General features: G+C 43.1%; 5 non-coding genes across 5 annotated transcripts; all 5 read left to right on the top strand.

The window, feature by feature from the left end:
- The first annotated feature begins 3,278 nt into the window (after positions 1-3,278).
- On the top strand, positions 3,279-3,351 carry trnam-cau. Its single transcript has one exon. It is a non-coding gene; the product is annotated as a tRNA-Met (tRNA).
- A 2,038-nt stretch (positions 3,352-5,389) lies between these two features.
- trnam-cau lies at positions 5,390-5,462 on the top strand. Its single transcript has one exon. It is a non-coding gene; the product is annotated as a tRNA-Met (tRNA).
- A 2,040-nt stretch (positions 5,463-7,502) lies between these two features.
- Positions 7,503-7,575, top strand: trnam-cau. Its single transcript has one exon. It is a non-coding gene; the product is annotated as a tRNA-Met (tRNA).
- Positions 7,576-9,613: 2,038 nt separating this feature from the next.
- trnam-cau lies at positions 9,614-9,686 on the top strand. The gene has a single exon. It is a non-coding gene; the product is annotated as a tRNA-Met (tRNA).
- Positions 9,687-11,714: 2,028 nt separating this feature from the next.
- trnam-cau lies at positions 11,715-11,787 on the top strand. Its single transcript has one exon. It is a non-coding gene; the product is annotated as a tRNA-Met (tRNA).
- Positions 11,788-11,827: the final 40 nt, after the last annotated feature.

Genomic DNA, 11,827 nt, shown 5'->3' with positions numbered 1-11,827 from the left:
GATGGTGTGGATTGAAGGGTCGTTTCCTTCTGTCTGAAGGTTTGTGCTGATCAGCTGTCAGCTATTTTGCATTATATCTTTTCTATGTCCTTGTCTACATCTAAAATTCCAGCAGTATGGAAAACATCATGTATAATTCCCTTTCCCAAAAGAACCAACGTGAGAAGCTCTCTGTCCAACCTCAGACTCAAAGCTCTGACCTCACACATTATGAAATGCTTGGAAAGACTTGTTCTGGGTCATCTAAGTAGTCAAGTCTCAGATTTTCTAGATTCCCTGCAGTTTGCTTATAGGAAAGGAGGGAGTGGATGAGGCATTGCTATATATGCTTCACAACATCTACAAGCATCTTGAAACCTCTGCTAGTTCAGTGAGGATTCTGGTTTATGATTTTTCCAGCACTTTTAATACTATTCAGCCACATATTTTAGCCAGTAAGCTAATAAATTTTAAACTCCATAATAAAACTACTGCTTGGATTTTAAATTATCTTCTGTCCCGTCCTCAGTATGTCAAACTTGGTAGTAAGCAGTCTGATATTATTTTGACAAATACAGGAGCTCCACAGGGAACAGTTCTGTCTCTTTTATTCTCTCTGAACACAGCTGATTGCAGGCTCAGTCAGCCATCCTGTGTACTGCAGAAGTACTCAGACGATACTGCACTTGTGGGTCTGCTGACCCGAGGTGATGATAGTGCCTACAAAAGAGAGGTGGAAGCATTTGTCAGCTGGTGTGATGCAAACTTTTGAAAACTGAATGTAGAGAAAACAAAAGAGCCCATTATTGATTTTAGGAGGAAGAATGAGGAGCCCTTATTAACTTTTATTAAGGGTCATGAAATAGAGGTGGGTGAATCCTACACATATGTTGCTGTTGTTCTGGACGATAAATTAAATTTTAAAAAGAACACGGAAGTGGCCTTCAAAAAGGCTCAGATAAGACTCTTCTTTCTGAGAAAACTCAGATCCTTTAATGTAAGCAGAAACCTTCTTCCTGTGTTATACCTGGGAATTTGAGCCAGTGTTATTTTCTATGCTGTGTTGTGTTGGGGAAAAAAAACACAAAATTAACAAGTTGATTAAAAAAGCTGGGGCTGTGATTGGCATCACCCCTGACTCTCTAGAACTCACCCTGGCAAAAAGAACTGGGTCCAAATTGAAAACAGTTTTATTCCTTGAAAACCATCCTCTACATGATGCTCTTTTAGTGACGGTCTTGTTATGCCTCAGTTTTCCCCAAGAGAAGCCTTATACCCATAAAGCTCCATTTAGCAAAGCAAAATTGTTTAGCAAAACACAGCAGCCAGACGATTAATCTCTGCAAAGATCCTGGACAGGGCAGAAAAAAAAGAAAAAAGAAAAGAATGTTGCCCTTAAGGTCACCAAAGTGTTTGAAATTGTTCCCGTTTTGTTGCCATAGTGTTTAGAATGTTGCTCTTATGTCGATATGGTGTTACTAAATGTCCTACCTTGATTTGAATCTTCCGCCCTTAAAGTCATCATAACATTTATGAACAAAATTCCCACAGTCAAGCACAGTGGATGTAGCTTCTGGCTCAACAATCTCTTTCAATCTCCATCAATCGTCCAAGTACGCAGAGCCTTTACTTACAGATTCAAGGACACTGAATACTAACATTTAATACAAAAAAAAGTTAAATTAAATTAAAAATAAAATAACAGAAGCTGACAAATCAAACCTTCACAATGCTCTCACATCTCCTCGCTTTCCCATTGGCTGAAAATGGAATTCTCCTCTTTTGTGTGCATGCAATGTTTCCCTTTGTATTCATAGAATGTAGAATGTTCCCTGTTCTGTTGCCATAGCATTTAGAACTTTTCCTTAGTGTTTACAATCTTTCCCCACATGGCGCCATACTGTTCAGAATCTTTCGACTTGTCGCCATAGTGTTTAGAGTCTTCCTCGTTATGTGACCATAGTGTTGAGAATGTTGCCCTTTACTTTCCTACTGTCCCTCTCCCCCTCCTCTCCTTCCCCCCGAGGCATGTGGTGGGTTGTTGGACCATTGGACAAAATCCAGTTGGACAGAATTCATTGGACCTTCTAGCCTTGGTGGATATCCTAAGACATTCAAAAAAGTATAGCCACTGTCTTCCTAACTTCTTTAAAGGAACTCGTCTAATCCCGAAAGTGTCCAGAATTCTGTCTCAGACACGTTCAGGACTTTCCATTTCTCATGCCTGAGAAAGAAAAAGCTAGAGAAAGCACATTCAGTGTATTCCAAAAGACATGTGTGAGACTCCCTGAAGCATGTGGAACAAGGTCCTTTGATCAACTGAAAGGAAAATTGATATTTGGACCATCCAGTAAAATGTTATATTCGTAGTAAACTCAGCACCTCTCATTATTTTTAAGAACAGCATTCCCACAGTCAAGCACAGTGGATGTAGCTTTATGTTGCGGGGGTGGTTTTCATCAGCAGACACTGGGAAAATGGTCCATTTTCAAGGAATGATGAATGGCTTTAAATACAGGAAAATTCTCAAGATCTGTTTCAGTGTTTTGAAGATTTCCCACTGGGACGGAGGTTCTAGTTCCACCAAAACAATGATGCTCGGCTTACTGGTAGAGCAAAACTGGAGCACTCTAAGAGGAAAGGATGAAATGTGTTGGAATGGCGCAGACATAGCCTTGATCTCAAACCAAGTGAAAATCTTTGGCATGCCTTCCGTATTGCTGTACAGCAGTGGGACATATCCACGTCTGAAAGAGCTGGAGAACTTTTGCTTTGGGGAATGAGGAACACACAGGAAAGCAGCTTCTTGCACCAGACTCCGTCCATCCTTTCATTATCTCTAGCAGCTTATTTCACTGTAGGGTTGGGGTGAGGGGTGCGGAGATGGAGCCTGTACCAGCAGCTACTATGCAGGAGGCAACCTTCATCCAGAATAGATCACCTCTCCATCACAGGGCCAACACAGAGAGACCAAGAACCAGTCACACTCAGTCCTATGGAGAATTTAGAGGCAGCAATTAAGCTAGGGGGAATGCTTTTGGACTGTGGGAGAGAGTCGGAGTAACTGGAGTGACACCAAAACATGCACGGGGAGAAAATGCAAACTAAAATGAGAGTGTACTGACACATTTGTGAGTAGAGTTTTGGCATTGCGCTTGACCCACAGGCTTTGTGTGGGAGAAGCCATTTGCGCAGCATACCATGTTAGGATTAGACTTTTGCTCTCACTTAGGGATGTAAGAATGTGAGTTTGACAGGTTCGACCTACACTGAGAATATGTCAAAAGTAGGCTTTTCGTGCCTCGTTGGCGCAGTAGGTAGCGCGTCAGTCTCATAATCTGAAGGTCGTGAGTTCAAGCCTCACACGGGGCATGTGTTTTCACATCTTCTTGCATCTACTCAACTGCTCACACATGTTCAGCGTATGCCACCAACTGCCTACCATTAGATAACCAACACAGGACTTCTCGGATCACTGTCCTGCAGCGTTTTCAGCTTTCCCTGCTGTAGCACTCCTGCTCCAAATTAAATGCTTCTTCAAAACATTCTTGTCAACTTCTACGCGAGCTTCTTAACAACCCATTCATTCCACTCAACCATGTTGCACAAAAAAAAACACTGAATATTTGCACCACACTGGCTCAAGAGGTCCACAGTTGCTGATGTACAGGTTACTTCGGTCTTCTGGCTCAACAATCTCTTTCAATCTCCATCAATCGTCCAAATACGCAGAGCCTTTACTTACAGATTCAAGGACACTGAATACTAACATTTAATACAAAAAAAAGTTAAATTAAATTAAAAATAAAATAACAGAAGCTGACAAATCAAACCTTCACAATGCTCTCACATCTCCTCGCTTTCCCATTGGCTGAAAATGGAATTCTCCTCTTTTGTGTGCATGCAATGTTTCCCTTTGTATTCATAGAATGTAGAGTGTTCCCTGTTCTGTTGCCATAGCATTTAGAACTTTTCCTTAATGTTTACAATCTTTCCCCACATGGCGCCATACTGTTCAGAATCTTTCGACTTGTCGCCATAGTGTTTAGAGTCTTCCTCGTTATGTGACCATAGTGTTGAGAATGTTGCCCTTTACTTTCCTACTGTCCCTCTCCCCCTCCTCTCCTTCCCCCCGAGGCATGTGGTGGGTTGTTGGACCATTGGACAAAATCCAGTTGGACAGAATTCATTGGACCTTCTAGCCTTGGTGGATATCCTAAGACATTCAAAAAAGTATAGCCACTGTCTTCCTAACTTCTTTAAAGGAACCCGTCTAATCCCGAAAGTGTCCAGAATTCTGTCTCAGAGACGTTCAGGACTTTCCATTTCTCATGCCTGAGAAAGAAAAAGCTAGAGAAAGCACATTCAGTGTATTCCAAAAGACATGTGTGAGACTCCCTGAAGCATGTGGAACAAGGTCCTTTGATCAACTGAAAGGAAAATTGATATTTGGACCATCCAGTAAAATGTTATATTCGTAGTAAACTCAGCACCTCTCATTATTTTTAAGAACAGCATTCCCACAGTCAAGCACAGTGGATGTAGCTTTATGTTGCGGGGGTGGTTTTCATCAGCAGACACTGGGAAAATGGTCCATTTTCAAGGAATGATGAATGGCTTTAAATACAGGAAAATTCTCAAGATCTGTTTCAGTGTTTTGAAGATTTCCCACTGGGACGGAGGTTCTAGTTCCACCAAAACAATGATGCTCGGCTTACTGGTAGAGCAAAACTGGAGCACTCTAAGAGGAAAGGATGAAATGTGTTGGAATGGCGCAGACATAGCCTTGATCTCAAACCAAGTGAAAATCTTTGGCATGCCTTCCGTATTGCTGTACAGCAGTGGGACATATCCACGTCTGAAAGAGCTGGAGAACTTTTGCTTTGGGGAATGAGGAACACACAGGAAAGCAGCTTCTTGCACCAGACTCCGTCCATCCTTTCATTATCTCTAGCAGCTTATTTCACTGTAGGGTTGGGGTGAGGGGTGCGGAGATGGAGCCTGTACCAGCAGCTACTATGCAGGAGGCAACCTTCATCCAGAATAGATCACCTCTCCATCACAGGGCCAACACAGAGAGACCAAGAACCAGTCACACTCAGTCCTATGGAGAATTTAGAGGCAGCAATTAAGCTAGGGGGAATGCTTTTGGACTGTGGGAGAGAGTCGGAGTAACTGGAGTGACACCAAAACATGCACGGGGAGAAAATGCAAACTAAAATGAGAGTGTACTGACACATTTGTGAGTAGAGTTTTGGCATTGCGCTTGACCCACAGGCTTTGTGTGGGAGAAGCCATTTGCGCAGCATACCATGTTAGGATTAGACTTTTGCTCTCACTTAGGGATGTAAGAATGTGAGTTTGACAGGTCCGACCTACACTGAGAATATGTCAAAAGTAGGCTTTTCGTGCCTCATTGGCACAGTAGGTAGCGCGTCAGTCTCATAATCTGAAGGTCGTGAGTTCAAGCCTCACACGGGGCATGTGTTTTCACATCTTCTTGCATCTACTCAACTGCTCACACATGTTCAGCGTATGCCACCAACTGCCTACCATTAGATAACCAACACAGGACTTCTCGGATCACTGTCCTGCAGCGTTTTCAGCTTTCCCTGCTGTAGCACTCCTGCTCCAAATTAAATGCTTCTTCAAAACATTCTTGTCAACTTCTACGCGAGCTTCTTAACAACCCATTCATTCCACTCAACCATGTTGCACAAAAAAAAAACACTGAATATTTGCACCACACTGGCTCAAGAGGTCCACAGTTGCTGATGTACAGGTTACTTCGGTCTTCTGGCTCAACAATCTCTTTCAATCTCCATCAATCGTCCAAGTACGCAGAGCCTTTACTTACAGATTCAAGGACACTGAATACTAACATTTAATACAAAAAAAAGTTAAATTAAATTAAAAATAAAATAACAGAAGCTGACAAATCAAACCTTCACAATGCTCTCACATCTCCTCGCTTTCCCATTGGCTGAAAATGGAATTCTCCTCTTTTGTGTGCATGCAATGTTTCCCTTTGTATTCATAGAATGTAGAGTGTTCCCTGTTCTGTTGCCATAGCATTTAGAACTTTTCCTTAATGTTTACAATCTTTCCCCACATGGCGCCATACTGTTCAGAATCTTTCGACTTGTCGCCATAGTGTTTAGAGTCTTCCTCGTTATGTGACCATAGTGTTGAGAATGTTGCCCTTTACTTTCCTACTGTCCCTCTCCCCCTCCTCTCCTTCCCCCCGAGGCATGTGGTGGGTTGTTGGACCATTGGACAAAATCCAGTTGGACAGAATTCATTGGACCTTCTAGCCTTGGTGGATATCCTAAGACATTCAAAAAAGTATAGCCACTGTCTTCCTAACTTCTTTAAAGGAACTCGTCTAATCCCGAAAGTGTCCAGAATTCTGTCTCAGACACGTTCAGGACTTTCCATTTCTCATGCCTGAGAAAGAAAAAGCTAGAGAAAGCACATTCAGTGTATTCCAAAAGACATGTGTGAGACTCCCTGAAAGCATGTGGAACAAGGTCCTTTGATCAACTGAAAGGAAAATTGATATTTGGACCATCCAGTAAAATGTTATATTCATAGTAAACTCAGCACCTCTCATTATTTTTAAGAACAGCATTCCCACAGTCAAGCACAGTGGATGTAGCTTTATGTTGCGGGGGTGGTTTTCATCAGCAGACACTGGGAAAATGGTCCATTTTCAAGGAATGATGAATGGCTTTAAAAACAGGAAAATTCTCAAGATCTGTTTCAGTGTTTTGAAGATTTCCCACTGGGACGGAGGTTCTAGTTCCACCAAAACAATGATGCTCGGCTTACTGGTAGAGCAAAACTGGAGCACTCTAAGAGGAAAGGATGAAATGTGTTGGAATGGCGCAGACATAGCCTTGATCTCAAACCAAGTGAAAATCTTTGGCATGCCTTCCGTATTGCTGTACAGCAGTGGGACATATCCACGTCTGAAAGAGCTGGAGAACTTTTGCTTTGGGGAATGAGGAACACACAGGAAAGCAGCTTCTTGCACCAGACTCCGTCCATCCTTTCATTATCTCTAGCAGCTTATTTCACTGTAGGGTTGGGGTGAGGGGTGCGGAGATGGAGCCTGTACCAGCAGCTACTATGCAGGAGGCAACCTTCATCCAGAATAGATCACCTCTCCATCACAGGGCCAACACAGAGAGACCAAGAACCAGTCACACTCAGTCCTATGGAGAATTTAGAGGCAGCAATTAAGCTAGGGGGAATGCTTTTGGACTGTGGGAGAGAGTCGGAGTAACTGGAGTGACACCAAAACATGCACGGGGAGAAAATGCAAACTAAAATGAGAGTGTACTGACACATTTGTGAGTAGAGTTTTGGCATTGCGCTTGACCCACAGGCTTTGTGTGGGAGAAGCCATTTGCGCAGCATACCATGTTAGGATTAGACTTTTGCTCTCACTTAGGGATGTAAGAATGTGAGTTTGACAGGTCCGACCTACACTGAGAATATGTCAAAAGTAGGCTTTTCGTGCCTCGTTGGCGCAGTAGGTAGCGCGTCAGTCTCATAATCTGAAGGTCGTGAGTTCAAGCCTCACACGGGGCATGTGTTTTCACATCTTCTTGCATCTACTCAACTGCTCACACATGTTCAGCGTATGCCACCAACTGCCTACCATTAGATAACCAACACAGGACTTCTCGGATCACTGTCCTGCAGCGTTTTCAGCTTTCCCTGCTGTAGCACTCCTGCTTCAAATTAAATGCTTCTTCAAAACATTCTTGTCAACTTCTACGCGAGCTTCTTAACAACCCATTCATTCCACTCAACCATGTTGCACAAAAAAAAACACTGAATATTTGCACCACACTGGCTCAAGAGGTCCACAGTTGCTGATGTACAGGTTACTTCGGTCTTCTGGCTCAACAATCTCTTTCAATCTCCATCAATCGTCCAAGTACGCAGAGCCTTTACTTACAGATTCAAGGACACTGAATACTAACATTTAATACAAAAAAAAGTTAAATTAAATTAAAAATAAAATAACAGAAGCTGACAAATCAAACCTTCACAATGCTCTCACATCTCCTCGCTTTCCCATTGGCTGAAAATGGAATTCTCCTCTTTTGTGTGCATGCAATGTTTCCCTTTGTATTCATAGAATGTAGAGTGTTCCCTGTTCTGTTGCCATAGCATTTAGAACTTTTCCTTAATGTTTACAATCTTTCCCCACATGGCGCCATACTGTTCAGAATCTTTCGACTTGTCGCCATAGTGTTTAGAGTCTTCCTCGTTATGTGACCATAGTGTTGAGAATGTTGCCCTTTACTTTCCTACTGTCCCTCTCCCCCTCCTCTCCTTCCCCCCGAGGCATGTGGTGGGTTGTTGGACCATTGGACAAAATCCAGTTGGACAGAATTCATTGGACCTTCTAGCCTTGGTGGATATCCTAAGACATTCAAAAAAGTATAGCCACTGTCTTCCTAACTTCTTTAAAGGAACCCGTCTAATCCCGAAAGTGTCCAGAATTCTGTCTCAGAGACGTTCAGGACTTTCCATTTCTCATGCCTGAGAAAGAAAAAGCTAGAGAAAGCACATTCAGTGTATTCCAAAAGACATGTGTGAGACTCCCTGAAGCATGTGGAACAAGGTCCTTTGATCAACTGAAAGGAAAATTGATATTTGGACCATCCAGTAAAATGTTATATTCGTAGTAAACTCAGCACCTCTCATTATTTTTAAGAACAGCATTCCCACAGTCAAGCACAGTGGATGTAGCTTTATGTTGCGGGGGTGGTTTTCATCAGCAGACACTGGGAAAATGGTCCATTTTCAAGGAATGATGAATGGCTTTAAATACAGGAAAATTCTCAAGATCTGTTTCAGTGTTTTGAAGATTTCCCACTGGGACGGAGGTTCTAGTTCCACCAAAACAATGATGCTCGGCTTACTGGTAGAGCAAAACTGGAGCACTCTAAGAGGAAAGGATGAAATGTGTTGGAATGGCGCAGACATAGCCTTGATCTCAAACCAAGTGAAAATCTTTGGCATGCCTTCCGTATTGCTGTACAGCAGTGGGACATATCCACGTCTGAAAGAGCTGGAGAACTTTTGCTTTGGGGAATGAGGAACACACAGGAAAGCAGCTTCTTGCACCAGACTCCGTCCATCCTTTCATTATCTCTAGCAGCTTATTTCACTGTAGGGTTGGGGTGAGGGGTGCGGAGATGGAGCCTGTACCAGCAGCTACTATGCAGGAGGCAACCTTCATCCAGAATAGATCACCTCTCCATCACAGGGCCAACACAGAGAGACCAAGAACCAGTCACACTCAGTCCTATGGAGAATTTAGAGGCAGCAATTAAGCTAGGGGGAATGCTTTTGGACTGTGGGAGAGAGTCGGAGTAACTGGAGTGACACCAAAACATGCACGGGGAGAAAATGCAAACTAAAATGAGAGTGTACTGACACATTTGTGAGTAGAGTTTTGGCATTGCGCTTGACCCACAGGCTTTGTGTTGGAGAAGCCATTTGCGCAGCATACCATGTTAGGATTAGACTTTTGCTCTCACTTAGGGATGTAAGAATGTGAGTTTGACAGGTCCGACCTACACTGAGAATATGTCAAAAGTAGGCTTTTCGTGCCCCGTTGGCACAGTAGGTAGCGCGTCAGTCTCATAATCTGAAGGTTGTGAGTTCAAGCCTCACACGGGGCATGTGTTTTCGCATATACTCAACTGCTCACACATGTTCAGCGTATGCCACCAACTGCCTACCATTAGATAACCAACACAGGACTTCTCGGATCACTGTCCTGCAGCGTTTTCAGCTTTCCCTGCTGTAGCACTCCTGCTCCAAATTAAATGCTTCTTCAAAACATTCTTGTCAACTTCTACGCGAGCTTCTTAACAACCCATTCATTCCACTCAACCATGTTGCACAAAAAAAAACACTGAATATTTGCACCACACTGGCTCAAGAGGTCCACAGTTGCTGATGTACAGGTTACTTCTGTCTTCTGGCTCAACAATCTCTTTCAATCTCCATCAATCGTCCAAGTACGCAGAGCCTTTACTTACAGATTCAAGGACACTGAATACTAACATTTAATACAAAAAAAAGTTAAATTAAATTAAAAATAAAAAAACAGAAGCTGACAAATCAAACCTTCACAATGCTCTCACATCTCCTCGCTTTCCCATGGGCTGAAAATGGAATTCTCCTCTTTTGTGTGCATGCAATGTTTCCCTTTGTATTCATAGAATGTAGAATGTTCCCTGTTCTGTTGCCATAGCATTTAGAACTTTTCCTTAGTGTTTACAATCTTTCCCCACATGGCGCCATACTGTTCAGAATCTTTCGACTTGTCGCCATAGTGTTTAGAGTCTTCCTCGTTATGTGACCATAGTGTTGAGAATGTTGCCCTTTACTTTCTTACTGTCCCTCTCCCCCTCCTCTCCTTCCCCCCGAGGCATGTGGTGGGTTGTTGGACCATTGGACAAAATCCAGTTGGACAGAATTCATTGGACCTTCTAGCCTTGGTGGATATCCTAAGACATTCAAAAAAGTATAGCCACTGTCTTCCTAACTTCTTTAAAGGAACTCGTCTAATCCCGAAAGTGTCCAGAATTCTGTCTCAGACACGTTCAGGACTTTCCATTTCTCATGCCTGAGAAAGAAAAAGCTAGAGAAAGCACATTCAGTGTATTCCAAAAGACATGTGTGAGACTCCCTGAAGCATGTGGAACAAGGTCCTTTGATCAACTGAAAGGAAAATTGATATTTGGACCATCCAGTAAAATGTTATATTCGTAGTAAACTCAGCACCTCTCATTATTTTTAAGAACAGCATTCCCACAGTCAAGCACAGTGGATGTAGCTTTATGTTGCGGGGGTGGTTTTCATCAGCAGACACTGGGAAAATGGTCCATTTTCAAGGAATGATGAATGGCTTTAAATACAGGAAAATTCTCAAGATCTGTTTCAGTGTTTTGAAGATTTCCCACTGGGACGGAGGTTCTAGTTCCACCAAAACAATGATGCTCGGCTTACTGGTAGAGCAAAACTGGAGCACTCTAAGAGGAAAGGATGAAATGTGTTGGAATGGCGCAGACATAGCCTTGATCTCAAACCAAGTGAAAATCTTTGGCATGCCTTCCGTATTGCTGTACAGCAGTGGGACATATCCACGTCTGAAAGAGCTGGAGAACTTTTGCTTTGGGGAATGAGGAACACACAGGAAAGCAGCTTCTTGCACCAGACTCCGTCCATCCTTTCATTATCTCTAGCAGCTTATTTCACTGTAGGGTTGGGGTGAGGGGTGCGGAGATGGAGCCTGTACCAGCAGCTACTATGCAGGAGGCAACCTTCATCCAGAATAGATCACCTCTCCATCACAGGGCCAACACAGAGAGACCAAGAACCAGTCACACTCAGTCCTATGGAGAATTTAGAGGCAGCAATTAAGCTAGGGGGAATGCTTTTGGACTGTGGGAGAGAGTCGGAGTAACTGGAGTGACACCAAAACATGCACGGGGAGAAAATGCAAACTAAAATGAGAGTGTACTGACACATTTGTGAGTAGAGTTTTGGCATTGCGCTTGACCCACAGGCTTTGTGTGGGAGAAGCCATTTGCGCAGCATACCATGTTAGGATTAGACTTTTGCTCTCACTTAGGGATGTAAGAATGTGAGTTTGACAGGTCCGACCTACACTGAGAATATGTCAAAAGTAGGCTTTTCGTGCCTCGTTGGCGCAGTAGGTAGCGCGTCAGTCTCATAATCTGAAGGTCGTGAGTTCAAGCCTCACACGGGGCATGTGTTTTCACATCTTCTTGCATCTACTCAACTGCTCACA

The sequence above is a fragment of the Melanotaenia boesemani genome, chromosome 7 (assembly GCF_017639745.1).
Source record: "Melanotaenia boesemani isolate fMelBoe1 chromosome 7, fMelBoe1.pri, whole genome shotgun sequence".
Classification (NCBI taxonomy): Eukaryota; Metazoa; Chordata; class Actinopteri; order Atheriniformes; family Melanotaeniidae; genus Melanotaenia; species Melanotaenia boesemani.
Note: the sequence above shows the minus strand (reverse complement) of the source record. Positions and strands in the feature narration are given on the sequence as shown.